The sequence below is a fragment of the Phalacrocorax aristotelis genome, chromosome Z (genome assembly GCF_949628215.1).
Source record: "Phalacrocorax aristotelis chromosome Z, bGulAri2.1, whole genome shotgun sequence".
Taxonomy (NCBI): domain Eukaryota; kingdom Metazoa; phylum Chordata; class Aves; order Suliformes; family Phalacrocoracidae; genus Phalacrocorax; species Phalacrocorax aristotelis.
The window spans coordinates 59202847-59225507 of record NC_134311.1 but is presented as its reverse complement, the minus strand read 5'-3'; the positions used below and the strand labels follow the sequence as shown (position 1 = coordinate 59225507).

General features: G+C 36.3%; 1 protein-coding gene across 1 annotated transcript in view; it reads left to right on the top strand.

Moving 5' to 3' along the window:
- The window catches only part of RNF180 (ring finger protein 180), a 99304-nt gene extending 86154 nt beyond the window's left edge, over nt 1–13150 (top strand). Inside the window, exons 11-13 of the mRNA XM_075078614.1 lie at nt 57–165; nt 661–6034; nt 9360–13150. The gene's annotated coding sequence lies outside the window, so the exon portion shown is untranslated. The remainder of the gene's footprint in view (nt 1–56; nt 166–660; nt 6035–9359) is intronic.
- Nucleotides 13151–22661: the final 9511 nt, after the last annotated feature.

The window sequence follows — 22661 nt, the reverse complement described above, 5'->3', positions numbered from 1 at the left end:
AAAAGAATCTTCAAATGCAACAACAACTGTGATTCATTTATGTTTCTTCCTGAAAGGTAAAACAGTGGGTCCAACCACTGCACAGTAACTGCGTCACAATGCATGTACAATCAAGGACTTGAAGGAGAACATGTGAAGTCCTAGAAAAGAGAATCTTCCAAACAGGTAAGGATGAAGTACTGATTCAGCAATGAAAGTTGTTCACCAGCCCCTTGTTTTTAACCTACTATGATGGACAAATCTAGTCTCTCACTAGTCCTTTTTCTGTACTGCCGCAACAGCCATACTACGCCTGAAATTGCTGTGCGCTACTCCCCTTTTAGTGCAGGAATCCTCTCATGGACTAGAGCCCACAGAGCTGGCTGTATGCAGTACTGCTTGGCATTAGGAAATCATACAGATGGCAGGGAGCATGGTCAGATGATACTGCAAATTGCCCATGCACTGCCAGAACAAGCTCTAGGTGACTTTAAAAAGTGCAAATTGAGTGGCTGCAGCTCTCCAAATATTTCTCCTATATTCCTAGGAACAAACTGTAATGTAGAATGAATTAGACTTATACAAAAGGTCCTGGACAGCTAACTCCCCTTAGAATAGCAGTATCTGTTACATATAATGATACATATGCTTATCGCTGATAACAGTAATCTTTTTCTACAGGTTAGTGGCCAGAGAGCTTCCAGGAAAAGGGTTTAAACATATCCTTCTAGAACCAAAACTCCCCTTGTCCACAGCAAATGCCATAAGCAGTAGGTGATTTTGCAGGCATATGAGGGGGCAGCAACACTGTACTGTCAAGTGAAAGGTACTGTATTACGGTAGTTGGGCTCGATCTTAATGGTCTTTTTCAACCTAAATAATTCTGTGATTCCATCTGATTTTAAGTGCAGTATTAAGTGCAGAAGATGGAGTTTCTAAGTTCCTATTTCACAGAAATTTAGTCTTTAATTTACATACTTTAGTCAGAGGTATATGGGAGAAGGGGAAAAGAGGCAAATGCTAGTCTTGGATACACATTTCATGTTTTAGGGACAGTTTCACACAGTCACCACATGACAATTGTGAATCCCATTCTCCTGCATCTAATCTTCTCTCTTCTAGATAGAGGTAATTCTATCTAATCCTATGCTGAACTTTAGTTCCCTTGGTAAATGCCTAACTTGAATATCTGAGCATGTTGGTACCTTGAGCCCTTTTAAATTGTGTTCCTTCATGAATACAGCTCCTAGAAAACATCTGAGTTTTGTACTCTGAAAAAAAACCCAAAACCAAAACAAAACAAAACAAAAAAAACCCAAACACATTTCAGTGTTCTAAAAGCAGCAACAACTTGATAAGGCTACTTTCAGTACATTCTTTGAGGTCCTGTAAAAATGAAGTTGAGTTAAATGCAGCTTTAAAATATTGTCTATTTAAAACCTCTTAATATTTAATTAATGCAACAGTATCTATGAGTGTGCTTATTAGGTCTTTTTATATGTTGCTATATATAGGGAGAAGGTATAATTATAGTACTAAGTGTATTAAAACCATAGTATATCAAAGTAAATATCTAATTAAACTCTGGAGATACTTCCCTTAAATAGTCATAAGGAAAAATACTGTGGTCATGAGTGGATTGAGAGCAGCCCTGCAGAGAATGACTTGGGGATGCTGGTGGATATAAAGCTGGACGTGAACCAACAATGTGCGCTCACAGCCCAGAAGGCCAGCCGTATCCAGACCTGCATCAAAAGCAGCGTGGCCAGCAGGTCGAGGGAGGTGGTTCTGCCCCTCTACTCCGCTCTGGTGAGACCCCACCTGCAGTGCTGCGTCCAGCTCTGGAGCCCTCAGCACAGGAAAGACATGGACCTGTTGGAGCGGGTCCAGAGGAGGCCACAAAAATGATCCAAGGGATGGAACACCTCTCCTGTGAGGACAGGCTGAGAGAGTTGGGGTTGTTCAGCCTGGAGAAGAGAAGGCTGCGGGGAGACCTTCTTGCAGCCTTCCAGTACTTAAAGGGGGCTTATAAGAAAGATGGGGATGGACTCTTTAGCAGGGCCTGTAGCGATAGGACAAACAGTAGTGGTTTTAAACTGAAAGAAGATAGATTCAGACTAGATATAGGGAAGAAGTTTTTTAGGATGATGACAGTGGTGAAACACTGGCACAGGTCTCCTAGAGAGGTGGTGGATGCCCCATCCCTGGAAACATTCAAGGTGAGGCTACATGGGGCTCTGAGCAACCTGATCTAGTTGAAGCTGTCCCTGCTCACTGCAGGGGGTTGGACTAGATGACCTTTAAAGGTCCTGTCCAACCTAAACCATTTTATGACCTATTGGAATGTTTTCCCTTTCTATGTCAATTTATACCAGTCGTCTAAGTATCCTCCTGCAATCATTACTGTAACCTAAAAAAGCATTATTATGATTGTACTAGTTATTTTAATATTGGAAACCAGCAGATTTCTCATTTATTTTTAGATTCGTAAATATATTTCTAATTTCATATTATAAACAAATTTATACATTCTGTCACTTTCTAGTAGTGGACTTATTGATATTTTCTTCAATAACATTTAAGCAAGAATAGAAAAAAATGGTTTAGTAAAGCCACCAGCAGAAGCCAGTTACTAAATATCTGAACATTTGTTTCTCAAGTGTTGAAAAACCTTTTCAAAAAACAAGAAAATATGTTTATCTTGCCAGATAATGCACAAGTGTAAAAAGTGTTCAGTATTTATTTCAAATTAATGATTATAACAATTAAACTTTTCAACTTTAATGGAAAGAAAAAAGCAAAACAATGTAATTATGTTGAGCATTCATTAAGAAATTTGTGTTTGCCATTACCAGTTTATAGGAGATGCAGTTTTTATGTACTGTATTAGCCTTGATTCTGTTCATCACATTCATTCAGGGTTGCTGCAGTCCTTACTGAGAGCCACAGGGAACATGTGCATAACCTCCTGTCTTGCCATTCCGAGTTGTCATGAGTGTTCATTTTCTGGAAAACGTGTCAAATCCTTCCTTCTATAGCAGGCACTGCATTTATTGATTTTTTTTAAACTGCGCTTTCTTCAGAGGCTTGTAGCAAATTTAAAAAAAAAATTATAATAAAGTAATACATATAAAATTAAAAATAGAATAATAATTATATTAACTACTGATGCCTTAAATATTAATCTGATTGTATGGTAACTCTGGTATATTTAATAAACACTTTAAACCCCAGTGTTTTATTATAACCTATAATTTTCATCAGTAATCCAAACTTCATGTATGACAAAGACCCGTGGAATTACTAGTCGTGCAAGTTTTTGTAGGATGAACTATTCATTACTAGATCTATACTTTTAATCTCATGCAGATGAGTTGAAGCTAAAAGTTAAGTTTCAACTTAACTATTGCTGCTTTTTGCTAGAGATTTCTTACATGCCAGTTACACACAGTGCTGTTTTAAGACTTTGGCCCTCAAATCCACAGCTTAAAAGATCTTAACAGTAGTCCTACATCTCCTGTCTCTTCCTTCAGAAATACCATTAACACACCATGCAGTGAGTGCACTAGAGAGCTACATATGTGCCCAGTGTAATGCACAAGGTATATGCAAGCATGCAGTGCATCAAAGAATAAAAACTTCTCCTGATCCACAGACAGAAGAGTAGTACACATATTGTGCAAAGTGAATATAATGATTGATTATTATAACAGAAGAAAGTCCTTAGTGGGTTGGAATAGTATGACAATGAGAGGAGAGAGGGAGAATCTTGAAAAAGAGTAATTTTTTTTTAGTTTTCTTTCTGAGGAAACAGAGTTTAAATCTGAAGTGGTGATAAGGAGGGAGCCAGTATGGGATTCAAAGAGGGAGAATAACCTGGCTTGACCTGTATGCACGTATTAGGGAGCCCATGAGAGAGCCCCAGCGCCCTGTTCTCATGAGCCATTTAAAGTAATGTGGGAGCTGTAGTAACTGTGGACAGGCTGCCTCTTTCCTGTACCCAACATCTCTGCTGCAGCAGAATCAATAAGGAGCGGTCCACTTAGCCCACTTTTATTATCAATCAAAACGTGCTTGTGCTAGGCGTAGCTCCAACAGAAAAAAGGTTATATTTTTTCATTGTCTTTTCAAAGAGAGAAAAAAATGAAGAGTAAAGCAATTCACACAGCTGTACAGAGGTAAAGAGGCACAGCCGGTGAACTTGAGGGAGGATAGTGAAAGAAAAGATTTAGGACAAAAATGAGGAACTTCTGTTTCTCACTGAACTTTGAGACATCTACTTTCATCAGAAATTAGATCATCATTGCATTATCTCAAGCACACCATTGTGAAATGCTAATGGTGTTTCTAGGTTTTGTTCCGTGGCTTTGGCCTGATTTCCTTCATACTTTCTCAAAACAAAGCCATCTATTCCCAATAGAATTTTTGAAACCTTTATAGTCATGGGGTTATAAATTACTTTAGCGAAATTACAAACAGAAGGTCTTAGCTAATGTGAATGCTTTGAGACAGACTTTTTTGTGCTTTGCAGTACCATTCATAGGAGCATAGGAGCCCTTGGTCTAGCTTATGTAATTTAGATCTATGAAAATGGTTTCAACTACTTTCACTTTTCACACCATTCTTAGGATCAAAAGTATGTTTGTAACAGTTGCTTACTCCAGAATGTCAGGTAGACTTCCCATTAAAACATATTTGGTATTGCACCTACTACTCAGTGACTTCTCTGTCCCTTAGTGTTTTAAAAACCTGTCTATGAAGCGATAAATATTCTAAATAAGAGACATCATTGCAAGTTTGCAAGGTGACACGTATGATACAAATAAAATACTGCATTTTCTTCATAGTCTTACGGGTGTAGGAAAAATTGAACAAGATGCAAGACTGAACTGTTCATTTAAATGCAAAAATGTCAATGACAAAGAATAATTCCTGACTTCTTGAGTGTTTTGTGTGTCTTTGACTAAAGGAGAACTGCTTTGTGGACTGTTGAAAGGATTTTACTGATTGTCCTAATCTGCCTGTAAGTAAATTTCATTTTTTAGGTTTTTCTTCTGCATTTTGAACTTGGGACAGGGGCATACTTTATTGGTATGCAAATAAGAAGAATGTATTTCAGCCTGTAAGGTTTATGAATAGATGGCAAAAGTCTCTTTCAGAGAAGACCTTTAAGTTAGTATTGCTCTCATCTAAAGGATTCCTTAGATCAGCATCCATCCCTTCTGGTAAGTAAACAGTGCTCTGAAAGAAACAGCTTTATTCAGGCATCACTGAGAAGAACATAGAAAACCCCGGAAGGTGTTCATGGCTGTAAAGAATAAAATCTTAGGTGGGATTTTTCAGACCTGCCCAAGTAAATCAGGAGTTAAAATCCACATACCCTGCTTTAATGTCAGGTATATCAAAGCTGAAGGGGGTCCTCCAATAACAATATGGTCTTAGCGGCCTTTAAAGCATTCTTTTTGGTATTGAGGTTATTGTAAACTCATTCCAACTCCTGTAACCATGGAAAACCCCGTACAACAAAACTTCTGCCACTGAGATCTAGCAACAATATCTTTTCTGTCTCCAGATGTTTATGGATGTTTATGAGATGTTTAAGAGAGGCTACGAAAGAAGAGGAGATCGATGGTGACAGCACCAGGACGTATCAGTAGACCTACGCCCTGCAAAAATAATTTTGTCACGTACTCTTTGTGAGGATAAAGAGGGGACTTTATCAGAAAGGCTTTTGTCCCTTGAAAGCCTTATGTGCTAAATCCAAAGCCTCTGTATGTTAAATCCACTTCCCTACAAGGGGACTAGAATTTCAAAACAAGGTTTGACCTCCTTAAGAATCTTTTCTACCTCTTCCATTTTCATGTCCTTTCAGAAACCCATCTCTACACGCCTGCAGGAGTGATTGCCCCAAAAGGATCCACTGTGAATAATCTGTGAAGCAGCTTGTATCTGAGGAAGTATCGCCATATTCATGAAGTACCAGCTCTGTGGACTTCAGGGTTGAGTACTTGGAAACTGTCACAGATCTTTCCTGCCTTTTCTCATCTGCATTCTGGTAAAGTTCCCATAGACTAATGTCATATTTTGTATTTTGTTTATTCTATAGCTTTATTTGCATTGTTCAAATTCTCAGTAAACTGGATGATTAAAACATGACTGTAAAAAAAGTCTCTAAGAGAAATAAATAGTCATATTCTCATATATACAGTTCTGTAAATGTACACATTTAAATGCCTATTTCAAAATTACTTTGAAATCTAAGGATGCAAAAGGATTAGGAATAAAACTACTCAATTTTTGGTTTAGTACGAATTTTTTATTCATTGGAAAAGTGAGTTGAAATTGCTTGGAGATACCTTCTTATGTAACTTCCATATTGAACATGTACATTTTGCATGCAAATAAGACTGAGAGATTGTGGCTACAAATAGCTATACTTATTTTGAATATGCAAAAATAGTATTTGCATGTGTGAATTTTACTAGAAGACAAGTAAGAGAGCTTAAAAAACAGGCTTGAGATCTGTGTTTTTAATCTTCTGCAGGATGGCAGGAGTATTTATCAAACTAAAGACACATAGGAATATCAGGAAATGAACACATTTTAAAACCGACGGAAAAAAGGGAAGGGAATCAAATTATAATCCAGTATACTGTTATAATTCAGCAATCAATCAGATTGTACTTTATGGAAATAAAGCTTCACAACGATGAATAATAACAATAAACATATCACAACTTATATTAGCCAAGTATTTCTTCATGGCAAGTTAGTAGACCTTGCTTTCCTTCAGGTACAGTACTTGATTTTTACTGAGTTTCCTACAGTTCTATGACCTGGTTCTGCATCTGGATGAACTCCAAATTCTATTCCTGCTACCTGAGGAAATCTGGAAGTTTAGAAAACAAATACTGGATAAGAAAAAGGAATAAATCAAATTAATGAACCGTTCAGAACAATGCAGTAAGAGCCAGACTCAGAGCAAAAAAGACATTGGTCTTAAATAACAAGATTAATAAGATCATACTTGCACCAAATATCCTATAGTTACAATGCTATTTGAGGCAGCAGCTGTTACTTTTCTTGCCATCAGTCCAGAACTGATCATCTGTGTTAAGACACAACAAATGAATGGTATCTAAGTTTTTTCCCCAGTTTTTGCATTTGCATAATATAGTAATATTAGAAAGGTTTATTGTAGAGAAGTAATCATCATACTTTGTACAAGTATGACACACGGTTTCTGATGCCATTATCAGAATTAAGTGAAACTCTGTGAAACATTTTAAGTGTCTAAGACAACTAATATTTTCATACACAGGCAGAACAGACTTTCCATCCAGACCTGGGTATCTGTAAAACTCCTTTTAAAAAGTTTCCAATAATCGTCTCCCTGTAATTCTGACTACTAGCTGTGGATCTACAACAGGGAAGATAGCAAAAAGACCATCCATAGTAAAATCCTCTGCTGGGTATACTCTGTTTAAACAAAGGGTATATACAATCATAACAGAAAATAATGACATTTCTTGTAGGATTTTTCTCCCCTAAAGATTTGGCTCAATAATACATTTTCTTGTTGAAATATTTGAAGTTACCTGTGGTTTGAGCTTATGCTAAATAAGACAGAATGTGTGTTAAAAAGATGTTCAAATACCAATGATGTAGGAGCCGATACTGAAAAGATGTATACACGTACTTATCTTTATGTGCACTGAACAGTATTAGAAAATTAAGCAAACATGTTGATTTAATGACTTCTGTAGTTAGAGGTGTGTTGTTTGTTTTTTTTAAAAAAATATTGCATACATGGGTAGATGGATAAGCCAAATCTCAGTCGTAATCCCTTGCATCATAAAATAATGATAAAGCCAACTTAAAACCAAAGCCATCTGGGCATCAGGTAAAATAGTGATTAAAAGAAAATAAAAGCCCAAAACACACACACACAAAATAACAAAACCAATGCCAAAAACAGTATAGAGAGAGTAATTATTAGCTAGGAAGAACAGGGAAAAGGAGATGGCAACACCACCAAAATACATTTTATATAAAGACTTGTAGAGCTTTAATTTTTTAAATAAGACAGTAGCATTTTGATTTAAAGCATATTTGGAAAAACCAATTGCTCTGCAGATTTAGCAAGATCAAGGGTTTATATGTGTGAAATGTGTTCTCAGATTGCTTCTTATTTGACTGAGGAGTGGAAATAATTGCAAAAATATGTTGCTTTTGAGACTACAACTAGGATTTCACCCAAGCTATTTTGTCTCATTACAGTACTGCTGTACTTTAACTAAGCATCATCCTTCACTCTTACCAGATTTGCTCTACAAACACAATATGTTTGATTCCTGCCTTGGATACCATATACTTCAAAAGAGAAAAAAAAAAACCCAGAGAGACAGAGAGTGTACAGAAAAGTAGATTTTTTAAGTAATGGGAATTACCAATACATTCTAACCTATATATACCAATTTTAAAATTACTTCTCATAAGACTGTGTGTTCATATAGGCACTACTATGTATGTTATTGAACTTCAATCGTAACCTGAAGCAGTTAGCTTACGTGATAGTTCACATGTTAACATGCTGATATTTTCAGTATATCTATTGATATATAAAGCATTAAGATTAACTTTTACAATTTTCTGCTAATTTCAAATTCCTAATTTCTTCAGAGGTTTCTTTTCCTCTAATATAACTGTCTTTGAATGCTTTCTTTTGTGTTACAAATCCCTGACTTCTGTATTTGTTCTTCCTCAGATATTTTCGAAGGGCTACTCCAAACTAAATAATTAAGACACATAACCAAGGTTAAATATTAACATACTCAAAACATTTTGAGTTACTGAAAACATTTTAAATTATGACCTGAAGTATCTAGTCCTACATCAGCATAAGCAGCTTCTAGTATTGCATTGGCTATGTGATTTCCTAGACTGCTTTCTGCTCCTACCACAGTATTTGTACAACCATCTACTTCTTTATCAGCTGGACAAAGAACTACATCTAAAAGATGCTGAATAATAAGATTCCCAATACAATTATTTGCAACAAATATTCCTTCATTTTAGAAATCTGTTTCAAAAACCGGATTTGTTTTATAATTTTCAGGAGAAAAAAAAACCCACGCATGAAAAATGTGTATTGTCCCTTCAGTCCCATAAATCTGAATAGACACATAAAACGCCATTTGTTTTGGCCTTAATTAATACAATAACACTTCTAAAGCCATCTAGCTCCCACTCCACATCCACGCTTATGAGCATTTTAACAATACCAACAAGGCTACAAAATACATCTCTGAAGTTATCTAAGCAGGGGGAATTCCAGTCTAACATTTCTTCATACTATATCCAATATAAATGATTTGCAGATAACAATAGTGGACAGCAGAAGTGATCAAGACCTCCTGTAAGATGATAAACCTGAGACATTCCCACAAGAATTATACTACCCATCGTTGTCCTTGGGAGGAAAGCTTCACTGGACTGTAAGAGATGACTCTGCAGGTGACTGAATTAGGGGAGTTTGTTCTCATGCAGGGTATCATTTCTCAGATGCAAAGGATATCTGGGATTTTATTTGTGAGATTTGAAAAGTCAAAATTACCCTTTTTTGTTTCATGTTGCCTTTGCAAAGGGGAAGGTAAAAGGATTCAAATGATTGTACTAAATCCTATAAGAAGACTAAGAAGAATTTATCCAGAATTTGAGAATACATGATAACAGCTGAGAACTGCGTACATCAAATTAACAGGCTGTAGCTTGTTGCTTAAATCCATTGTTGGAACCACCGTCACCCACGTGCATTTCCCAAGCAATTTTCTTAACTATTCTCCCAGTGAAATGTTCAAAACAAATTCACCTCTGTCAGCAACAGAAACGTTTCTGCAGTTTAAAGACAGTTAAGATCAGGGATTGCAGTCAACTTCACAGTCAACCTAACTTTAACAGCCTCAAGGTTGTACTGTAATGTGTGCTAGTTTTTAGCACCTCTTGTGAATACCAACAATCTAATTAAAGATGTCTCATGATCTCCAGAGTCCCCTCAGGAGTAGAAGACATAGCAGATGCCATGCTAATACTTTATAGGAATGTAGCTGTGGTTGACAGTAAATGGTATCAGTGCTGCATATCAGAGAAAATAGTTTATTTAAATTTAGTATTTTGTCAGAAATGTTTTATTCACAATAGGAAGGCACTATGCAGCTCAACAGCAATAACCACATAAGGGACTTAAGTATAAAAGTCTAGGAATTGGGGTGCTATAGTAGTATTACTAATAAATATCTATAATAAAGGAAGTTCTTATGGAAGCTGATCTTTCAATAAATTAGACATTCCCAGCATCAGTAAAACAGAATGTTATTGAACGCTGCATTCTTTCACTCTGCCATTGCTTCTAACTGTTGAATGAGTAGCTATGTCAAGGACAAATTATTAAATGGTAAAATATACCGTTAAAAAGTGCTACTTAATCCATATACCATTCATATAATTCATATGCCACATAATTCATATACTGTTACCAACTAATTCTCTCAAGAATTCAGGAAGTAACACACAGAGGGATGTCAGGGGTAGTGCTTTTTACTATGAGCTTTCCTATATTCTGCAGATACATTAATATTTTAGGATCCAACTGGATAAATGACAAGATTTCTAAATGCCATTTTCAACAGTGAGCTTAAAACTAAATTTGGTAAAGTGATGTCTTTTAATAGTAATCAACTCATGGATGCACTAGAGTAGTCCTCCATTAAAAATTAAACTGAAACAATTAAAAAAATAGGCCACATTCCTCTGTGGTCTAAGTTTACTGAAGTCAGTTGAAGTCAGTTGTATCAGGAGGAAACATGGATCTCATTTCAAGATATAAGGGCAAACTAATTCACAAATTCCTGTTAAAAATAAATCTAATCTGTATTTATAAAAGCAGGAAAATCCTATGGTGGCAATAAAATCACAGTATAGTTAATTGCTTCTAGAATTATACAGAATATAGGACACAGAGCACTTACAGCTTCCAACCCTCTAAATTCACACTCAGATACTACATCCATGGTAAAGCTTTACATCAAGGAATATGGGGATTCTTCCTGGCTCATTGAAAGCAGTTGCTGTTTTTCAGTAAATTTGAATAGCTAATTCTTATTAGCTATTTATTTTTTAAATTAATCATTAAGAAAATCACACCCACCTAAAGGTTCTGACTGTACTCACTGATCACTCAATTTATACATAAATATTCTTCTGCATTTCCGAGGTCAGCACTTTGAAAATCATACTGAAAGAATAAACCAAAGCTTTTTTTTTTCTTGAGAAACTTCTAAAATCAGACTTCTTCCATAATGCAGGTTCCATTAATCTTTTTTATTTTATAATCATTGTCATGGCCAACTAGTATCAGATCTACTTCATGGATATTCTGTGCAAGTCTGACACTTCATTTGTATCGTAAACTGATAAGCTCTGCTCCTTCTGCTTTACGTTTTGCAGATATATCATTGGCTGCTTTGATATAACCTGTGTAGTTTAGGTTAATTTGTTTATAGTAGCAAAGGTATCCAGCCTGTTAACTCAATTTTTATACTGTTCTATTCAAATATATTTTTTGACTGTGCTGTGACATAATGGTTCCAAAGTAAATCTGTCGTATGCATTGCAGAGGAAACCTGGGAAACTGCATTTGTTGTACGTATTCTTCCAGAATATCCAACGCCAGAATCAAATTAATAGTTTCCTAAACACAAGTTCAGAATGTAATTTTTTAAAGTTAACATAAATAACTGTAAATTTTAGACAACTGCCACTTTTATGTATCATTTACCATGAACTAGAGATTGAGGAAGATACAATTCACCTTGTCCTTAAAATAAACCCAACAGGGGGACTTAGTCCATCTGTCCTTTATCGCAAAAAAACTGGATCAATTTAATTTATTTTTGCAGCTATTCTAGATACACACAATTGTAAAGGACACTTTTGTGCATCTATTGTTTTCAATTCACAAGCTATCTAAGTTAAAACAATCATAAATCATCCTTATGGGAGCATTTTTTACAAAGGCTCAAGAAAAAAAGGTTGCATTTAATGCCCAGCCAGATAGTTGAGGTAAAAATCTCTCTCGGCTTAGTATGGTATTATTTTCTGTATTGAACATTAAATGATGTTCAATGATTGATGAAAGAAAAAATCGTTCTCAGTAGCCTACAAAAAACATTAAAAAGTACAACAGCAGGCATAAGAAATACTGGCCACAGTATTCTCAAATCTCTGTATGTTACAGGATCCTTTTTGTAAAAGGCAGCACTAAGTGGGCTTTCACTTCAAATCCTGGACCTACTACTGGTGTAGTCCCTGAGAAGGTTCCTCTTCAATTAATTACCCTAGAGGATTCGGGATGCTAAGCTGCTTCTGCAGAGGACTTAATTGCTAAAGGCAAAATCTCACACACTTATTAAACTCAAAATAGTACTAGCATGAGCAGGACCTTAATATGAAAGTGACTGTTACCATGTATGCAGGCAGATTTTTATGGATACAACCGCTTATGGTACTTTTCTTTGAAAAATATTATATTTTAATGTTTCATGCTGTATACATTCTTGTTTTGGAGTATATGTAAAACAAAAGCAGAAACACAAATTTGATTCTAAGAAATTAAATTACTTTCCTCAAAATTAACTAGCCTCTGAGCTTTGCAGAAGAGTAACCAAAAAACAGTAAGGACTGAAAAAAGAGTAGCTGACCTCCTCCTTCCACCCAACTAAATCCATGGCTGAAAGGACAGCTGTGTTTGGAAACACAAAGCAAAACAAATGAACAAAAAAAAATCCATAAAGAGAAAGAATCATCTACCTGATATATTTTTGCTTTCCCTTTATGACACATAAGAAGCCTTGTGCCGGCTTAGGAACCCTAAAGGACTTTTGCCTTACTTGTATGGGTAGCTCCCAAACAAACTAGCTTATGTTTCATAATTTCCTGGGTAATCCACGCTGCTGTTTTCAGTAGTCAGTTTTGTTGTCTACTAGTTCTGGAACTATTTGTCACAATGTCATTTGGGAGGCTGAACACTTGCTGCCCACATCAAAAGCAAAGTCTGTTTCAACTAAGAGACAATTACTTTGTTTATTAAACAGTATTTCTTTACAAAAGCACACTTTGTATTGTGTGCCTGTTAATTTGGAAGCAGATTGTAGACCAAAACAAAAATCTTACATAGACTTACATGGTCCTGGATTTACTTCTCCTCTGAGGTAATGGTCCCATAGTTGCTTAAGCAGCACTTAGATTAGAGATGAGCTGTTTTCTTTTTTAAAGAAGTTACTGTTGACTGGTGATTTTATATTATGGTCCCATACTTCTGGGATTAAATTTTCCTTTTATTTCTGCAATCTTAGAGGCAAACTTTGACTCTTCATTCATTCCTGAAGAGGATATTCCATTTGTAAGAGAGGTTTGGGGGAAGAGCCTGCAAAAGTCCATGTCCTACATGCTATGTATCCTGTGAGGCTGGGCTCTGCAGAGCACAGGCATACTGTGGTGTACCTCTAACAGGGACTGGAAGAGCCACAAAGATGCTGCCACTATACAAATCATGTGCTTGTCCTCCTGTGACAAGGGCTATGCTGAGCCTTGCAGAGGACCACTTCAACCACTGGATCAAAACAATGTCTTTCTACCCATCACATCAAGAATTTAGGTTGTCTTGACAATGCAAAGACCACAGGCTGCATTAAAGATAAGAACACAAGGCGCTGCCTGAGACAACTCATAATGAAAAAGCTGCAGAAGACCACCCACAACTGGGAATAAACCAACAAACCACAGGTATTATGAAGTTCAGCTTACCTTAGATTTATTTACCAAAGACTGCAAATGGGCAGCACATTTAAAATAGGAGTCGTGCGTTTCCTTTTTTTTGCTACACATAAAGCCAATGGATTTAAGCACTAAAAATAGTAAGTGGATTCAGGCAATGAAACTTTCTATCTGTTGCAAGTCTACAAGGGGAAGAAAAAACCCATCCGAGGCCCACTTTACACACTCTTGTTGCTGTTCATCCATACTTGTGTCTTCCTTTTTATTGTTGAATTAGTAAATCTTTCATTTGGCCTTTTCTCAAAATAACTGAAAATATTTACAAATAAAACAGATGAACAATGCTTAGAACACTCCATTCTTTTTCAGATGTCAATAGCAGGTGTTCTCTGAGTAGAAAGGGAGGGAAAAATAGAAAAAAGGCTACAGGCAAAATGTGGACTTGCTCTTTTTCTGTTTCCCACTGACTTGCGTTTTCTCAGTCTGACCTTCACTCCTAAATAATTGCTCTCTTACCACTTTCCATTTCACTTTATTTCATCATTCATAAGCTTTCTCTGTTGCTGTTCAGCATTTTCCACCCTGTTTCTTTATGTTAGTATGAGTTTCTCCTTTTCTCATCCTTCATTTCTTCACCACTTCTTCATTACCCTTATCTTTAAAAGCTGTACAAATTTCTGGAATATTTAATAGCACTGATGCTGCTGTCATTAAACCGCTTCCCTAGTGCTCTATTGGGAAGAGCATTTCCAGTAACTGAATGTTAAGAAATGTTGCTTCCAGCAGTACTGAATTTGAAAGGTGGAAAAGATGGTGAAGTAGCGGCAAATACAGTGGAAGAAAGTATCTGTCTCATGAATTGACAAACTTCCATGAAATGACAAAACATTTCGTAAGACTGGGGAAGATTGCAAAAGCGGAAGTTTTTACCTCCTATAGGAAAACTTACAAGTTAATATTTCTTATGAAGCTGATGTGATATTTTTTGTAATTCCAAAAGTCACACAAGAATAGAGTTGAAAAGGACCTTGAGGAGTCTATAAATGAATTTCCCTCTCAAGGGGTAATTAACAACACGTGTGTAATTTCTGGCAAAATACTGTCTATACTTTTCTTAAAAACCTTCAGTTAAAGTCTCCTGTGGAAAACTAATCCAGCCCTTCACTATCTTCAACATGAAAAAGAACTTTCAGTCTAACCTGAATACTCTTGCTGAAATTATTTACCATTTTCTATGATGCCAGAAAAAAAAAGATCATGCCGTTCCTTATGCTGTAGCAGTTCGCATGCTTGAGAACTGCTGTTTTCCCTCAGTCTTCTACTTCCAGTACTTTCAGTCTCTACAGAGTATATGTTTTCTAGCTCACCTTATAATTTTTTTCTCTCTCCCTCTTCTCTCCAAGTGGCCCACATCTTGCTTGAAGTGCAAGGCACCAGACTGGATAGGTCTTTACCAACTAGTAAAGCCAAGACTGAGTAAATATTAAGTGGAATTATTGTTTCATGTATCTTGCTAGCCATAAGGCTAATTTTACCTCCTGATATAATAGGGGTTTTTCTTAGTAATAGCTTCATCTTCACATCAACAACAAAAGTGTCTAGGTCCTGTCCTGCAGGGTTTTACCTACCCCAATCTTACATTTGTATGGTGGATAACTTCCACCAGTGCGGTATCTTACACGTTCCCTTACATTATTTCACAACATTTCTAAAGATGGTATCTTTGATTTGTCAGGATCACAGTGAATTCTCATCTGAGTTGCAGCAGCTATCCCTTTGCATTCATGTCATCTCATTTAATAACGATATTCCCAATACTGTCATCTGGGGGATATGAACAGAGCTGGACTCTCAGCAGGCATCTGCTGAACCCCATTCATGTTAACACCATGTTAAGAGTAAACCATTGATTACACCTTGAGCTGTTGTTCAGACTGCTTTGTCCTCCCTTAGCTTTGGCATTCCCCAGGGAGAAGGGGAAGAAATAGTATATAAGCAGATATTAATCCATAGTGTGTGTATATATATTCTATATATATGTAGCTTATATTACATAGGATTTCTCCAGTCCCCTGTGGTTACTCGTGGTGAACAAAGGCAGGACTAGGGATCTGGCCCTGTAAGTCTACCATGTAGTGTAGCCTGTGTCTATGTATGAATTTTTAAGCCATTTTAAAGCTCATTTGTATAATAAATCTTCCTCTCTCATCACGAGTTTCAGCCTACGCAGGTCAAGTTTTGAATTTTGCTTGTATTTGGAGATCTGACATGCTAGCTTCAAAACTGTAGTTCCACTTGTCCTTTAGAAGAACAGAACACAAAACCATTCTTTGATCACACAGAAAAAACAGATGGGAATGTGGATAACAGAGAAATGAGTGAGAAACAAATTGGGAAAATAAGGACAAAATATAGAGTAGAGGATAACGTGAGACTAGAGGAACAACCAGAAGATAAAAACAGGCCAATTAAAAAAAACATACAGCATAAACCATGAATCAATTAAAGCAAATAAACAATAGGACCAAGTTAAAAAGAACAGAAAAAAGAAAAAGCAAGAATGAAAATGCAAATCCATGAAGCAACATTGGATCCAAGAACTTATTTCTTTGCCTCTGTGCAATAATTCAGGCCTATATTTTCAGGAGAGTAGTCATACATTCTCAAATCTTTAGCTCTTTACTGGCAGCACAACAGACTCATGCGGGATTTTAAAAACATGTTTCAAGACAAGGATGTGCTATATCTTTCCGAATCTCTGCAGGTCCTCCCACATGCTGTGTCCTTTTCTCAATCGGAGTAAGACTCATTAAAACTTAAGATGCTTTGCTTTTTTTGCCTTTGAAATACATTGTTAGAAACATTGGTCTTGGTGAATATGTCTCCCTAAACCCTCCCTCTTCAGAATTCATGATCATGTTTAATCATTTTTTGACTCTTACAAAGCTATTTATTTCACTATCACGCAAAGCCCAAGTAAGAATTATTAGAAAGGGTTCTTCTTTCTGTCATCTGCAAAGCAGAAAGTGGGAGAAGGAATTAGAGGAGATGGAAGTTGCCAGTAAGAGCCTTCATCCTGATGCTTCTCAGGATCCAAGCAGAGCAGCTGCCACCACAAGCAGAAGGCCACTTCTTTTATCTATGAATCTTTCCACCTCCTCAATAACCAGCCAACAAGGTAAAACTGCATGCCTACAGCAGCAAACCAGCACAACCACGCTACAATAGGGATTACCAAACTTTCTGGACAGGTAAAGAGAGAAGATTAAAGCAATCTTCAACTCACTACAGTTTGCAGAACAATGTGGGTAATAAAACAACAAAACTGGAGATCCTGGAAAGTATCTTCTGTGAAGCCACAATTCTAAAATACCAGGTGGGGCGGGGTGGGGGGAAATTTTGGTTTATTTTCATATTCTTAAATTCCCTAGATTATTCAGTTCTAGTTTTCCTTAAAACTCTCCCTGCTTTCAGTGAACGTCCTTGGAATAACATCAGGCCAGCACACCATCATTCTTAATCCTTTTCTAGATTTTTAAAAAGGTAATGTAGTATTTAAAGATCAGGAAAGTAAAAAACAGGTGGTCCTCATTACTGTCCTTGTATGTCACACATGCACAGCCAGATTCTCGTAAGAACACAGCATTCATCAAAAACAATCACAGGTTTTGTTTGCTTTGTTTTGAGTTGAAAATTATGCCCATGAAATAAGAAGAAAAAAAGTTAATTTAGTAGTTTGATGAGCTTAGTGAAAGCAAGTTGATAACTGATTAAGGACAAGTACAAAAAGGCACTTGGCGGAACATGTTTCTATTAAGAATGGCTTGATTTCAGTCAAGTTACTCAGAGCTGCAAGGCTAAAAAGCTTGTAAGGCAGAGTAAGAGTTCAGGTTTACCCGCTGAAATCACTGATCATGTGATTCAACCCATACTGCATTTTCATGTAAAAATGAACTGTGTTGCACTTGCCATGTACCAAAAGTAGATTAAGTCATTGTTTGTAGTGTGCTGCAATGACATTTATATGGAACCCACATAATTTTCTGTGTGACTTTAAGCCTTCATTTAAAGAAAATATGACAATGTGCTTATTAAAATAATCTTTCAAATGTGAAAATGTATTGAACCTGCAGAATAACAGTCCAGATGATAGCTCTTGAGACGATGTGATCTATTTCTATTCATTGCAATAAAACATTAATTCCTAAGTGAAGTAATGATAATTTTTAAAAAATCAATGTTGTATCTCTTCTGACCATTTAACAGAAATGTGTGTCAAGATAATAACTTAAATTGAAGTAAAAGTTTGCGTTGTAGGGCTGCAGTATCTCTTTTAAACATGTAGCTAGTGAATAGTTATCAGGATAGGCAGAAGAGTGGAGATACAGACTAACCAGTAAAGGCTTTTTCACAAAGGCCAAACTGAGATGGCAAACAGAAGAGGTTTCAGAGTATTGCTGCCTCGAATGATTTTACTAATTTAGAGTTCTCATCTTCTTATAACACAAACAGAATTCTGTAAAACTGACTAAGCCTGTGCGTCCAGTCTGATTTAGTTTCCAGATTTTCATTAGGTCGCTAGCTCTGAGAGTTATATTTGGATTATTCCTTGTAACAGCATAACTCTTGTACTGTATTTACATTAGAACAGTAGTGTAGTTTCACTATCCTTGACTTGCTTTTGAAATCTGAAAGTATTTGTCCTTATTTAAATGTTATCAGACTTTTGCTTTTTAAAATCTCAAAAGAGAACAGCTGAAATACTATAAAAATAATCTTTCTTTAAAAAAATTGTATAGATGTAGCCTGCTAGCAAGATTACTCTCATTGGTATAGTTTATCCTGCTTGCTATTCCATTTCTAAGCTCCTGAACAATGCGACAAGGAGACAGTATAGACACAGTGGCAAGCTGTTTATCATACTGACTAAACCAGAAATTTGTATAGGACTTTTATTTCTAGTAACCACATGGGTCTACAGAACAACCAAGGACATAATAATGACTGCGAATTTTGCCATCTATTCCACTTCTATAAAGCATATGACTTTTTAAAACATTCCTGAAGATGTAGTGGAGGGCCTCTGTATTGGTCCAGGCATTTTTCCTGTAAGAGCAAGGGGGATGAAGATTATTTGGTTTCGGTATTTAGGCATTATTCTCAGATTCTCAAACAATTATATTTGTTTTTTTGAATTAAGTATATGTTCCCTGAATACACAGAGGACTGCAGTTCATATATTTAGCATAAAAACACAAACCCCACTATTTCTCCTGTGCATCCACCAAGCAGTCTCCAAACCACTAGATGCCAAACATTGCATTTTCTAAGTAGCAAAGCACTGACAGACCTCTGGGCAATTTCTTAAGCATCCATTTGGCTAGAGATGTATTCTCTCACTCCTCTGTCCTACAGCTCCTCACAAATCCTTGGTGTATTCTTTTCTGTAGCTGTTCCTATTCTACTTTTCACAACAGCAATGTTTTACTATAAGAGTTTAATTTTCACCATTCCATAAATAATGTACAGATTTATTATATGTAAGACTTTCTTCTAATATTTTACTACCCAGATATTTATTAAATTTGTCATGGAACTTGTTATTCGTAAGGAATTTAAATAATATCATAAAACTTAACTTTTAATTACTAGGTCTTAGAAGTATTTTTAAATTATTCAGGTATTTTGTGCTTTATGATCTTAACGATAATTTTCCTTAACTTTTTGGAAGACGTTTACTGGAAGATTTATCAGTGGTCTCTATGTTCCATATATTGTGTGCCTCTGTTTTTATGCCAGATTTTCTATCATAAAAAAGATAACATTAAGGCAAATTTATATTTATTTATTGCCATCATTCTGTAGTCTACTGACTACACTAGAGCTAAAGGTAAATTATTCCATTGATACTTTCATAATAAGAAACTGATGTTAGCCTTGTTCTTTTCAGAAGTAATTCTTAATTTCTACCATTTAGAGATCTGTTATGCTAATGTTTATTTTTTAAAGCAGGCATTTTGTTTTCTCATAATAACAGAAGTGCTGATGGCATTAGCATTATTTTAGTAACACTACTATGTTTAAAAAAAATTATTCTTGGAGGGGTGAAAGCAAAAAATATCTGGGTTTACAGGCCATTTTCTCAGATTTCCTTGTTATGAAATCCTGTATTTTGTTGGGCAAATCTGGCTATATTTGAAACAGTTAGTTGTCTAGCTACTTGAGTGCTCCCACAGGTATTTCCATATAAATTCATGTGGGAATTCCATATATAAATACATGTTATAATGGAAATAGAGAAGGGGGGAACTTACCCTTGATTATGTGATTTAGAATTTCTTTCATTCTGTGATTTAAGGAATGCAATAGTTCTTAAGTGCCAAAAAATCTCACTGCAATAATCTCTAGCATCCTCAGGGCATGACTTACATGTCACAGTCTTTTGCAACACTTACAGAAAAGGCAAGTAAAGCAGACTAAGCCATTTTGACATTTTTGCTAGCTTAAGCATGTTGATTCATGCATTCATAACCAGGAGCAACATGCCTATCCTGGCTGACAGCTACACCTGGACTCACTAATGACTGCATTTTTTATCAACTTCCAGTGACTGCAAGCAAAATAAGCCCCCTCCTCAGCATCTCCACTGCTAATACACTGCGTGGACATTAGTTTCCTAAGTAAACTTGGAAATCGTTGAGACTGGCACAACAGAACTTAGAAAAATGTTCCTATTTTCTTTACAATCTCATCTATTGCTAGTCTTCGTTGAACTGTGGCTATAAATTTCACAGGACAGGGATGTCTCTGTTTGTTTTCTGGGGCATATACATAAATTATTTTTAGGCATTTGAAAAAAAAGGCTAAATTACTGTATTTGGGTCAAAAATGCTATATTGAGTTCCAAAGAAAGTATAGTATTTTTCTGCATCTTGATATTTGGACACTAAAAATATACTAATGTGCAGTCTTTGCTAAAAAATGATTTGACTTGGTAAGCCCTCCACTGAGCACAGACTGAGGAGAAGGGGTGCAGGGAGCTGCTACAGCTGGAGGATCTCTGAAGTCAGGAAGGCCAATACCTGGCATACATAAAGGACTTATTTATGGAATCAGGTGAGAACAATGCCTCGTATGGCACTCCTTTCCCTAACCTTCCAGCCTGTAGGAATTATTAATAAAACAGAAATGGCCATTGAAACTGCATTCTCAAATCCATTATTACATTGTTATGAGGGTTAAACAGTTTTACCCCACAGGAAGCCTAGTACAAAAATCGAGTACTTTACCTCCAGACACTGATCTGACCCTGCATTTCCAGGGAATAAATTTGTGCTCTGTTTAAAATGTACCACATTTACTCAGAAAAACAGTCAGTTCACTTTCTTTAAAAAGATACTTTAAAGAAATGTGAAAAAGTCTCTGTTGTTATACTTAAGTTTTCACTTTCAATCTAACTTTAAAACTTCTATTTTATTTTTCTGTACTAAGGAGATCATGTGTAATTACTTTCTTTTATTTTCTTCAGTACCTGCGCCTGGGTTTCCTCTTCTCTCTCTGTATCTTCTTTCTATAGAAACAGCCTTTTTTGCATTCTCTATTCCTTTGCCTCTTTTTTCCTTTCACTTTTTTTTTCCTCCAAAGACATTTCCTCACATTTCTCAGCTAATCAGTGTCTCTTTCATAACTTATCTAGTCCATTACATTCTACTCACCCTTGGGAAATACCACCAGAAGCCAACAACCAGAGAAATAAATGGATTAGGCAAAGATTACAACAAAATGGAACAAGAGAGATTCCCAAGTAAAAAGTTCATCTCAGTTCATTTTTTTAGAATTACAGTATAGGCTAGGTATAGCAAAGCCTACATAATTATTTTTATTTCACTATGAGCTGTGGAGTTGCTGAAGAATTTTGTTATGTGATGGGCCAAGTATTCTTTGAACTTATTTCAAGGTCACCTATCCATGGTCTTGAGAGGATGCTGTGAGAGGGAGCAATAAGGCCCTGCTTGTTGTGATCCATTAAGTACCAGGAGACAAAGCTAGAATAAGGCCATTTGTGACAGGAACTCTAGTCCAGACAAGAGGAAAGAATCCTGTCTCTCTCTTTTCAGGAGAGCATCGCAGCATGCATACCTGTTTTCTTAAGGGAGCAGTTTGTTTCTGGGTGGTATGTATTTTCAAACTGACTCCTACTGTTCCTGCTGCCTGCCGTGCAACAGCATTTGGTGGCTTAGCTTGGAGGTCTTCCGCCCAACCCAAGAACGGGTGTGCCTACAAAAATAATTGTTTCTTATGCATCCCAGACTGACTTGTTCCCCGTCACTCCTGCTTTTCCAACATAAACCTGGTGTGTTGTGAAATTCATCACATTCCATGATGATTTCAGAGGTCAGCTGGAAGAATTATCAAAAAATTCAGTCTTATAAATTACAGAAAGGATCACCAGATCCACTGCCAAATGTGGACATTCTGAAGATAATAAACAATCAGGAATTAACATGCTGTAGGTCACTGGGACTTCAAAACTGTTCCAGATGTTGGCTGAAGGGCAAAACTCAGCTGTGACTCAGCTTTATACAGGGCAGATGTATCACCATGAACTAAATTCTAACCTTTCTTAAAAGTCAGTGGGACTTCTGGCATTGACAGCACAGGACCAGAACTTCAGCCAAGACAAGTAATGTACAAGCAAACATGCTGCACTCTGGTAGAACTATTGTAACTGTTGTTGGGTTTACTATTAGTATTACTTCGTTATTGCTGTTACAGTAGCTCTTAATAAAGACCTGAAACCAACTGAAATAAGACAAGGACGTAGGACTAGAACACAGGACTAAATACAT